Source organism: Myxine glutinosa, chromosome 6 (genome assembly GCF_964187855.1).
Source record: "Myxine glutinosa chromosome 6, kmMyxGlut1.1, whole genome shotgun sequence".
Lineage (NCBI taxonomy): Eukaryota > Metazoa > Chordata > Myxini > Myxiniformes > Myxinidae > Myxine > Myxine glutinosa.
Window position 1 is genome coordinate 38,518,690 of NC_136266.1, and position 12,500 is coordinate 38,531,189.

Genomic DNA, 12,500 nt, shown 5'->3' on the forward strand with positions numbered 1-12,500 from the left:
CATGACAGGTTATAGCTGGGTCGGGATTCAAACCCAGGCTGGACAGTTTAGACTTTAGAGTCAAGTGTGCGTACCTCCAGTCCAGGCCATCCTGCCAACTTGTATGCTGCATACAGGTGAAATATAAAGCGCGAGATATTTTTATATATACTGTACATTTAAAAAAAAATTGGTGTGGTTTTTGGCGGGCTGGAACGGATTAATAGCATTTCAATGCATTTCAATGGGGAAATTTGATTTGAGATACGAGCAATTTGAGTTACGAGTTCGGTCACGGAACGAATTAAACTCGTAAGTCAAGGTTCCACTGTATATGTGTATATATATATATATATATATATATATATATATATATATATATATATATATATATATATATATATATATATATATATATATATATATATATGTATATATATATGTATATATATATGTATATATATATATATATATATATATATATATATATATATATATATATATATATATATATATATAAATATATATATATGTTCAAAACACACCTGGTCGCACTGACAAGTGTGCCGCACTGACCAGGTCCTCAGTCGAGGTCCTCAGCATCATCCCGTTTCGGCCCTTCAACCTTGATACGGTCAGCTAAGGTGGGCCGGCAGGGGCACATACACATCCACATCCACATGCAGCAACTGCACCTGGATGCGTACATACCCCCACCCCCAACCAGTGCGAACAACAACAACAACACCTCCACATCCAGAATCCACAGCACCAAACAAACATGGTGGAACACTCAAACACCCACCTTTATACCCTTCACCACTCACCAAAAAACACACCAGATCATTCATACACACACATACACACCCATACACACACAACACAGACCAACCAACCACCTACCCTTACATCATACACCACTCAACACACACTCATGCAAAAACTAATTCATGCAAAAACACACACCTTCACCCACTCACTCATACACACAAAATAAGAAATAATAATGGTAACAAAAAATAATAATAATAATAATAAACCACACACAACCAACCTACACTGTTCGACGTGCCTCCGTAAACTTCCTCCATATCCAAAATGAGCCTTTCAAGGCAACCTGGGCCACCTTGTCACAAATCCTCCTTCTTTCTGTCCCACACACTCCCAGCCTAGCAAGAAATGCAGAAAAAGGATTGCCAATATACCCTCTACACCCCACCTCAAATGGCTGACATGAAACTCGCCAACCCTTCTCCCGGCACTCTGCCTCCAGCTCACTGTACTTTCCTCTCTTCCTCTCGTGCACCTCCTCCATGTTCTCTTCCCAAGGTACCGACAACTCCCCGAAGATGACCTGTCTTGTTGCACTTGACCAAATGACAATGTCAGGCCGCAACCTTGTCACACAGATCTCCTCTGGGAATACCAATTGTGGCTTTAGGTCTGCCACCACCTGCCAATCACAAGCATCTGACAGCCCTCTTGCTTTCCACCTCTTACCACTTGGCCCTCTTTGACAAACCACACCTCTCCCCCATCAGTCTCCTTCTCCACTCTTCTCTCTCTCGATCTCAGCACCTCTTACCTCTTGTTGCACCATCTGCACCACCACCGCCAGCACCTGATCATGTCGCCACCTGTATCTTCCTGCTGCCAATGCTACTGAGCATGCACTCAGTGCATGCTGCACCGTTCCCACACCTCCACACAAATAACATCTCTCCTCCTGCAACAACCCCCACAATCTCAAGTTTACTGGTGACGGAAGCACATCATACGTTGCCCGCAACAGGAAATTCAACAATATTGGCTCCATCCTCCAAATCTCTTGCCACTTCAATATCCTCACCCGCGCACCTTCCCACTTAGTCCAAGCACCTTGCTGTGCCTGACTGACTGCTTTCACATATCTCCCCTCCTCTTCCTTTCTTCTTCACCTCCCTCTCAACCATCTTCCTCCTCTCTTTCACACATGCCTTTCCCCATCGCTCATGCTCCATCCACCCCAAGCCATGCTTCCCATGCTGTACCATCCCCATGACCTCCTCCTGTTGCAACTGCTCCCCCATCTCGTCCACCTCTGCTCTTGCATTCCACTTCCGATTTCCCTTCTTCTCTGGGAGAGCATTCTTTATCACTGCATCACTTGAATCCCGCATCATCATGAACTCCGGCACCCTCACCACCTTAAACTCCTCGGTTAATGATGTCAAGGAAAACTGGAGTTTTCCACCCTGACCATAAAAGGCAATGTTCGTCAAACAGCGTGGCACTCCCAACCACCTCCTCGTGGCACTCCCAACCACCTACTCACAAACCCACTCACCACAACCTCCATCCTATCTACATGCCCAATTGCAATATCATACATCATCAATGGCCACAATACTCGTGGCATCAACCCAAACTTCAAACACCATACATTCAACTTACCTGGCAAACCACATCCATCAATCCTCTTCAAACCTCTCAAAAGCTTGTTTCTGACCTCCTCCACTCTTCCCACATCATTCAACTCCACTGTATACCATCTTCCCAAACTCTTCACAGGGGCCTCTACCCATGATGGAACCACCTCCCCTCCCAGCTCAAACCTGTGCATGTTATCCACCACTCCTCGTCTCACGACCACACTCGTCGACTTTCTTGCTTTAAATCCCATTCTTGCCCACCGCATCAACCTTTCCAGTCGTCCCAGTACCTCTACTGCTGCATCAGCGGACTGTTGGACAACTGTCAGGTCATCCATGAAAGCAAACATTGCTGGCAACCTCTGACCAGGGGCTAGCTCCACTTCTTTCCCATGTCCACTCACCGCACGTATCAACAACTCCATAACCAGCACAAACAAAATCGGGGAGATGGTACATCCCATCGGGATCCCCACTTCCAACTTTATACATACATACATACATACATACATACATACATACATACATACATACATACATACATACATATAACTGTGAGAAATAGTAGAAACTCCACAGTACGAGCAGGGCGTCTCATTTGCATTGAATAAATAATCGGGAGATTAAATCAGACGCGGACGTAGCTTCAGGACGTACAGTCAAATTAAAGATCGACGATATTAAAGATATATATATATCTGTGCAGTGTCTGTCTTGTCTTGTGTTGTCACTGAACTACTCCCTCAAACTTTTGTGAAATCGTACTATTCCAACTTGACCCACGGCGGGAGTATGCGCTCTACTGAGTGGCGTTCTAGTTTATTATTGTAAATAAATTATTATTATTAATCCCAAGTTTAAGTGCACATTCTTCCTCTCTGCATCCCATGCGTGTGTTGCCAGGTCGACAGTTTAAAGATGGCCTCCTTTAAGCATTTGGCTCATCCTCAAGGTCTTTATACTTTGGTGGAGAGGTTGGCATTAGCTGAATGCTGACACCACAATAGTCACATGGGTGAGGAATGACTACGGATGGGGGACGATTAAGACATTATCATTTCTTACCCCGAGGTCTCAGGTTTGTAGACTGACCAAATTTAGACATTGTGTTGGAAGATATTGTTACGTTTCTAGGGGTAGATGATGGAATCCCACAGTAAAGGTAGGATTGTATAATTATAGCATGGACGCGTAGGATAAATCTCGATGTATTTAAGTCGGTAAACTAGCTTAAGATTGTTGATGTGTCTTTACACGATGGGTGAAGCAGTGAGAGGCGTGGGACGCTCTGGGCTTTGCCACCACCGCTGGCCTTACAAAAAGACCATTTAGGACCAAATAAGTGCACTATAAAAAGGGATTTTATTTTTATTATCTTTGCCCTGTGTGTCCGTTTTTGAGTCCGTATGTGGAGGTGGTGGAGCCGTGGAGGCCACTTAGAATTTCAGGTTACCTCACCATTTATTTCGTCCGTGATATATTTTCATTAAATTGTTATTGGTTATCCATTCTTTGTCATGTTTACTCGTTTGTAGGTTCAGAATAAACCCGTGTGTTTCGTGAGATAAATACCTCGCATCTCATTCATCCTGCGCGCCCTAAAATAACTGCTATACAAGTACAGATACATTCAAAGTACACCGCCTCCATGCCAAATAATTAAATATCCTCCAGCGCGGCATTGCCAGGGCGCCTCTGGCGCGCGGCAATACCGCTGTGCAGCTCATAGAGACTGTATTTGGAGGGAGAGGTGCACAATAATTGATTGATTAATTGCATCATTAAAATCAATAAAAGATTGTCGTAAAAAAATTTTTAGCAATTGGATAATCGCATTACTAAACCACGAGTGCTTCATCCGAAGATGTAACTTTTCCAAATTAAATGAAATAATAATTAATTAAAAAATTAAATAATTAATGCATTAATCAATAAATAATGAATCGATTAATTGATTAATCAATAAATCAAAAATAGCCTTTACAGCCAAATCACTTCGTCATTGTCATGTCCACATATCAGCTTCCGAGCTCAAAAGGTGCCTGATATATTGCCCAAATGAGAGAAAATATATAAATGATTAACAATGAAAATAAATAAATAATAATCAAAAATAAATAAATAATTAATCAGTTGGCAAATACAACAACAACAACATGCATTTTAAAGGCCATTTTCCCTACTAAAGCGGGGGTTAGCCTTGCGGTCCCCATGACAATCTTCTCCATTTTGCCCTATTTTCTGCATCTCTCCTTGTTAACCCCCTTGTCCGCATTTCTTCTTCCACCATCTTTAGCCAAGTCTTTCTCGGTCTTCCCCGTCCTCTACTTCCTTCTACATTCATTTCCATCACTCTTCTCAACCAGTCACTTTCATCCTTCCTCAACACATGACCAAACCATCTCAACCTGTTCCTCTTCACAGCATCAATCACAGGCTCTATTCCCATCATCTTTCGCAATTCATCATTTGTCTTCCTCTCTCTCAACGATACTCCGCACATCCGTCGAACCATTCGCATTTCCACCCTTTCCAACCTTCGTTGCTGCTCTACGTTCATTAACCATGTCTCGCTCCCATAAATCACAACACTTCTCACACATGCAGCATACACCTTTCCCTTCAGCTTCAACGACACTCCTCTCATCATCAGCACGCCACTCAGTTCCCGAAACTTCTTCCATGCACATCTCACTCTAGCAACCGTTGCCGAGTCTGATCCACCTTCTCCATTCAGCATGTCTCCGATGTAGCAAAATGTTTTCACACCTTCCAGCTTCACGCAGTCTCCAAGATCCAACTCAACATTTCCTCCATCTGCAGCTCCCTCTGTGCACACCTTCCATTTGAATGTAGCTGCCACACTGGTTAATGACCCTCTCAGACCACTACATTTTTGATGAACCCACTCAGCACACATTGTACATTGAATGGAATTCACTCCGACACCCTTCCTACACACAGCACAGGACCACTTCCCAGTTCTTTCCACCTCACCACATGCTTTACCACTTGCCATCACCTTCGTCTTTCCGATATTCACCTTCAGACCTTTTGTCTCCATACAGATATTGCCCAGATGAGAAAGAAAATAAATAAATGATTAATAATGAAAATAAATAAATAATAATCATTAAAAAAAATTAATCAATTGACTAATATAACACAAACAACCACCATTTCATCCGAATCTGTAACTTAAAAAAAAAAAAAAAAATTTGGACATGAATTTAATAATTAAATAATTAATCTATTAATTGCTTTTAATCAACAAATCAAAAATATCCTTTACAGCCAAATCACTTGGTCATTGTCATGTCCAAATATCAGCTTCCTAACTCAAAAGGTGCCTGAGATAATGGCCAGAAGAGAAAGGAAATGTATAAGTCCTTAATTAATCGCTAATAATTAAATAACTAATCAATTCATTGATTAATCAAAAAACAAAAAATGATCCACCACGCGGTGACCCGGGTTACGCCGTGACGCCGCCATATTGATCAACCCGGGTTACCTCGTGATACGGCAATTCTCAAATCAGGGCCATTTAACAGTAACCCGTTCTCTCGTGAAGGCTAAAATGACACGGAACATCCACACTGGGCATGCAGTTCTTCAATAAAGTTTGTTTAGATGTGATACCAAATTCAACAATCAAAACAAGCGTTACGCCTAGGTTTCCCGGCGGGGAAGTGATGTGAGTTGACAAAGTGGAAGACGCAGAAAACATGCTATGATATGATATTCCGCTCACAAGGTTCAGACATATATGGTGGTGGCCTTCTTGGATTTTGACGTGACGACCCAATTTTCAATAGCGTTCTTCCTTATGCCTAGATACAGTCGTGCACCAGATTAGAAGTGAGTAGTTGGTTTATTTTTCAAGATATTCCGCTCCCAAGGTTCAGACATATATGGTGGCGGCCATCTTGTATTTTGACGTGGTGACCCAATTTTCAATAGCATTCTTCCTTATGCCTAGATACAGTCGCGCTCCAGATTAGAAGTTGGTACTTCGCTTATTTTTCAGGATATTCCGCTCACAAGGTTCAGACATACATGGCGGCGGCCATCTTGGATTTTGACGTGGCGACCCAATTTTCAATAGCTTTCTTCCGTATGCGTAGATGAACCCACACACCAGATTAGAAGGTAGTAGTTCGTTTATTTTTCAAGATATTTCGCTCACAAGGTTCAGACAAATATGGCGGTGGCCATCTTGGATTTTGACGTGGCGACCCAATTTTCAATAGCGTTCTTCCTTATGCCTAGATACACCCACACACCGGATTAGAAGTTAGTAGTTCATTTATTTTTCAAGATATTCCGTTCACAAGGTTCAACGCACGCAAGTAACGCACACATGCACGCACGGAGGGGAAAACCATAGTCCCCCTTTCGCTCTGCGGTGCGACGGGGGACAACCAGCAACGGTACCCACCCTATGGGTGGTGCTTCAATTGGGAGGCCCAAATGAAAATGCAAAATATCAGAAATTGAAGGCTTTTTTTTGTTTTAAACAATTTATATAAACATCCGGTAAATAATATCACACGCATAGCATCAAAATCTAAACAGTATTTGTCGAATTTCAATAAAAGCCACATCACTGTTCATATCAGTAAATATTATTCCATCGTGTTTGGAAAAACTGTAAAATTGGAAAAACAATGTAGCCTATTTTACTCCAGGGGGTCCCAGGATTACCCACCCAAAATTTTGTTGCGATCGGTTCAGCCGTTTTTGCGGTAACTTGGAACAGACGGACAGACAGACGGTGAATTATAGTAAGATAACAAGACACACATCTGAGAAAATGCGACTTATTTTAATTGGAATTCAATGCAAAGGATTGGAGAAATTCACATGGCCTGAGAAGAAAAACATGTAGTTTCCTCTTCTTCACACAATAACAACTTCTAGCTTCCAGACCGTACAACCAATCATATTGAAATTTTAAACACTTATTCCCCTTGATGATAGCTACATAACATGAAAGTTTCACGTTGATCAATGCAGCGGTTCAAGAGCTAGAAGGTTTTTAAGATTCCCGTTCAATTATTTATTGCGGCCAAACCATGTGACTTATCGCTACTTCCCAAATAATGTTTTAACTTCCACACATGGGAAACATAAGTGTGAAGCTTCCCTTCGATATCTTCAAAAATGAGGGAAGAGATATATTTGAAAGTTTTTGCTTCAAAACGTCATAACTCCTAAACAATGCGACGTACGACAAAGGGCGCATTTTGTTTGTCTTGGGCATGTGATCATGCTTGCAAAGTTTGGGCTCAATCTGTTCAGCTATTTTGGAGAAAAGGTTTTTTTCGTGTTTTTCATGAAAACGCACAAAAAACAGTCGAAATTTTTTGGATTCTGATTTATTTATTTTTACTTAGGCAATGCTCAAAAAACATCATATTCGTGGCATCAAGGGTTCTATTTGTCGAATTCTAACCTCATAATGTTAGCACTTTAATATCCTAAATAAACACATTTTTGGTCCCAATGCAGAGGTCTTTAGAATGAGCCATGATTCAATTCTTTCCATTTAGCCGTTTTGGAGAAATAGAGGGGCATAGTTGAAGGTTTTTTCCAAGATGGTGCACATACCACGTGACCGATGACATCATCATTAGCAGTTCAAAAAAATTCTACAGAATAGGTTTTCTGAAGAAGAAAGAAATGAATAGGTTTTCGGAACTGGAAACGAGGGAGGGGGGGGAGGAGGTGGCAGGAGTCGGAGAAGAATAAACGATAGTAATAACAATAGGTATTTCTCTACATACTAATTAATAGGGAGGAATGGTGGGGCGGAGGGGAGCAAGTTTAATCACTTCGGATTGTTGAAGTTGCAGTTTAATCTGCTTCAAAGCAGGAGACTTCATGTGAAGCTGATTTATATTTATTTTACTCTTTTTTTTCAATTGTGATGTGTTTATTTTGGGCTGATGCCCACCTACCTCTATATTTTCTCGAAGTCCAGGAACCTAACCCCTGTTGTCTCAGGGGAAATTGGTTTTAACTATCACAGCATTGTCCAGGAACGTAACCCGAACAATATTTAAGGGTTTACTGTATTTGAAAGTTGGCTTTTGAAGATGTTTATCCAACCAGCCGTGTTTAAAATGAAAGCTGCTTGACCAGCAAAGAAATTGCACTCTCTCGGATACAGAAGTACCCCTTTCACACGACAAAATCTTGGAGGTAAATCTAATTCGACTCCATCGCTACATTCGCACATTCGGAGCTTTTACAGTACACTTTCATTCCCCCAGGGGAAGGAATTTTTATGGCTGATACCCCGGGATATTTTAAACCCTGCTCAGGACCAGCGTCCTCTCGGAAGGAACACTGTACCCTGGATTATTCAATGTCGTGTGAAATGAGCGAGGTTTATTTAATTACGGGTTAACGTTGGGCTAGCGACTAGGGTGCCAGCTTAGGATCCTAGGATCCTGGGTTCGAATCCCGGTCGATCGCTGAATTAACGCCAGGGGGGTTGACTCAGCCTGTCATCCTTCCGAGGTCAGCTAATTGAGCACCAGTTCACTGGTAATTCCGTTTGTCGTAAAAGGCGACAAAAAGGGTTGGCGGCAGGAAGGGCATCCGGCCGTAAAACATTGCTTCAAAAAGGGGACAAACAAAAACAACAACAACCACGGTGCCCGAAAAAGGCCAACCCCCACTTTGCGGGGAAAAATGGCCTCCAAAGGTGGTTTTTTATTCAAGTAAAGGTTTATAAGTGTGTGGTCAAAGGTCAAAAAGTATTGTTTACTGGCGAAACTTTTCCTTCGCCATTGTGTGTATGTGTAACATGGACATTCACTGAGCAGAATGCCCACATTACACGAATACACAAATCTTTTTAATCTTCAAAGTTGTGGACAGCGTCATCTACTCTGGCTGAACCATATACTCCTTCAGCACAAAATCTTTTTTTTAAAACGAGACCAAAAGTGTAACAGCAGTGTAGCCAGGCTTGTTTGATACTTTAGTTGACTATGACCTGGGTGGGGATACTAGTTAGCAAATAATGTAAGTATTAATTTTTCTTTTAACTAATAACATGTTTGTTGCAGGCGTTGAGCATTCCCGCCACCACAAAAGCCAGTTTTTCATGCCGGGTCGATGACCCCCCCCACCCCCAACTCTCTCCCTTTCCCCCGACTTTCTTCCCCACCCAAACTTCCTCTGCCCCCACCCCCACCCCCCCCCCCCCCCTTCCACCACCCCACCCCAAAACCGCAGCGAATTAGTTACGGCTTGTTAGCAGTTATCAGAATACCGCTTCTAATTGAGTCATGAACCATACACCGATTCAATTCAGAAACATTGCAGTCACGACTAGAACGGCACTCAGCAGAGAGTATACCTCCGCCTGGTGAACAGTTTACTTTTGTATCCCACTAATGGGCCGTATCTGGATTCGGACCTGAATCAAAATCTAATCGGCGTGTTCTTGTCACCTAACCAACTCGTCCACCAAGTTTATTCATAACTCGGCCATAACTTTTTTTAATATCATGTTATATATCGCTTTTCACCAGATCTCTCAATGGTAAAGAATCACTTAAAAATTAAATAATTATTGTAGCCGAATCAATATTCAGATATTCACCAAAATCGAAACGATGAGTCCTTTTCACACACACACAACCTCTCCACCAAGTTTCGTCTAAATCCGTCCACAACTTTTTGAGTTGTTCTGCTATATATCATTTTTGGCCATATCACTCAATGGTGAAGAATCACTTTAAAAATTCTACGAGCTGGATCCGGAACCGGATCTTCACCAAAATTGAATCGATTCTTCCTTGTCACACACACAACCTGTCCAACAAGTTTTGTCCAAATCCATCAATAATCTTTTGAGATGTCCTGCTATATGTTGGTTTTAGCCATATCTCCCAATGGTGGAGAATTACTTTAAAAATTAAATAATTCTCATATCTGAATCCATATTCAGATCTTCATCAAACTCTAATCTATTTGTCCTTGTCAGAAACCCAACCGGTCCACCAAATTTTGGCTGAATCCGTCCACAACTTTTTGTGATATTTTGTTCACAAAACGGACAGATAGACAAACGGACAGACAGGACTGAAAACATAACCTCTATCAACCTTTGGTGGAGGAGGTAATAAAGGGATTGCAGTGTTACGATTATATTTACAATGTTGTTATTATTATTACTATTAACGTTGTTATTGTTACGAAGACAATGTTACTGTATTAATAAATCGAGGCCAATTCCTTACTCCCATGATAAATTAGTACACCGTTTGTCATTGAGTCATCAATGAACCAACCATACACCGCTTCAATCCAGTAACTTTTCAGTCACGACAAAGGGATTGCAGTGTTACCATTATATTTACTATAATATTATTATTGCTATTATCATTATTACAAAACGATACTACTGTATTAAGAAACTTGAGTGAATTTGTCCAAAGTGGCCTGAAGGTGAGGCATGAAGGCATGAAGCCTAAGGCCTATACATAGTGTTGTTGGAAGACCCGTAACGCCGATGCTTTCGATATTTGATGGTCATTTTAACAATTGCTTTGTCTGTGTTTCACACTGAAGGAAAAACGTAAGGGTAGAGGGTGACGATTGTGATATACGACAGGTTCAACAATATGTTCGGCCTGAACGACATAGAAATCAAAACGGCATCGTGGAGTGTGAATAAATGTGTGTGGAGTCAGCCGGCAGACACCGTAATGACATCACAGATGCAATAACATCACCCATGTCGTGTGAACAGATCCTCAGCTGATTGGTGTAGGTTTGTGAGGGACATGCATACATACATGTACACATACATACGGACAGACAAACACTGTTCGAGACTGCTTTGCCCTACAGGCTCGCCTCTTAAAAAAGGCAAGTGCATCTTCAGGAACGAATGCCATTTTCGATGTTGTGACAGTACTGAGCATGCGGCCACTGTAAAGCAAAGCAATGTGGGTCCAAAGTCGATTGACAGGATGGTAATGACGAACGTATTGTCTGAAACGGAAATGGAATACTCTGGGAAAGCTTGGATCGGGTTAAGCAAACTATATGGTTGGCGAACCCCGTGTGAAAGGGAAGGAAGGGTAAAGAACCGTGGGGTAAGTGTTACGGATACCGGCCCTAATAATGGTGGTTCTTGTTATCAGGGTTGATGCTTCTTGCTTATTGATGATGCAGATGTTGATAATGCTTAGTGTGGTTAAAAGGGTTAAAAGCGCTCCGGGTAAAAGGTGGCCGGAAATCGGATCGTGACCCGGAAGAGATAGGGAGAGGAGGAGGAGAAGCGGGGAAGCTCGTGAGGAGACGTGTTCTGATTGCAGCTCGAGACCGAGCAGTCAAACGTGCAGGACAAGGGAACTTTGCCTCCTTGAAAAGAAGTCCGCGCGATAGGAGATCGCCGGATTGCTGCGGAGCCTGCGCAGTCAGGTATCCTCGTTGAGGTTGCCGAGTATCCTCACCTCCAAACCCTGGTGCAAGAAAAGCCGACCGCCATCTTCGCCTCGCGCACCACCGGCAGTGACCAGGCTTTTGCGGCACGTCGACCGGGCGTTACTCTCCGGCGGGCTGCCGGGGACGGCTGTATGAGACAGTGGCTGTGGGAGGGTTAGTGAGGAGACTCGCAGATTGAACCGCCACCGGGTACGTACCCGAAATCGTCTTTGGGAAGGTTTCCCATTCTACCGTCATCGTGCTGGGGATTGGATCACGTGGCCTGCGGGTTGGTTCGATCGACTCCGCTTCCCCTGATTGGAATCGGAAATTGGTTCCACGATCGCTGGAACGAATCGACGTCGCCTTGGAGGAGTCCAGAGACATTGGGGCACGGGCCGTGAGTTTGGGGGTTAAGGGGCTCGGTAAGGTGGCGCCACCTGTAGATAGGAACTATATTGTGAAGTGCTGTCCTGATTGGGTTGTGATTCTTGGTGTGTGATTTATAATATATTATGGTTTGTTTATAACCTGGTGTGGTTGCATCATTGATTCGACTGTTTCATTTGCTGGTTCCCTTGAGGGACATTACTTGCTGGGTTTCAACCAAGGATAAAACATCTTTTTGCCGGGGACCCTCTCGGGGTTCGGAGGTCC

At 42.7% G+C, this 12,500-nt stretch overlaps 2 protein-coding genes across 4 annotated transcripts in view; both read right to left on the reverse strand.

The window, feature by feature from the left end:
• Positions 1-12,500, reverse strand: part of LOC144892577 (uncharacterized) — a 142,543-nt gene that overhangs the window by 55,518 nt on the left and 74,525 nt on the right. The window lies entirely within an intron of this gene.
• Positions 1-12,500, reverse strand: part of LOC137429079 (uncharacterized) — a 46,908-nt gene that overhangs the window by 21,443 nt on the left and 12,965 nt on the right. The window lies entirely within an intron of this gene.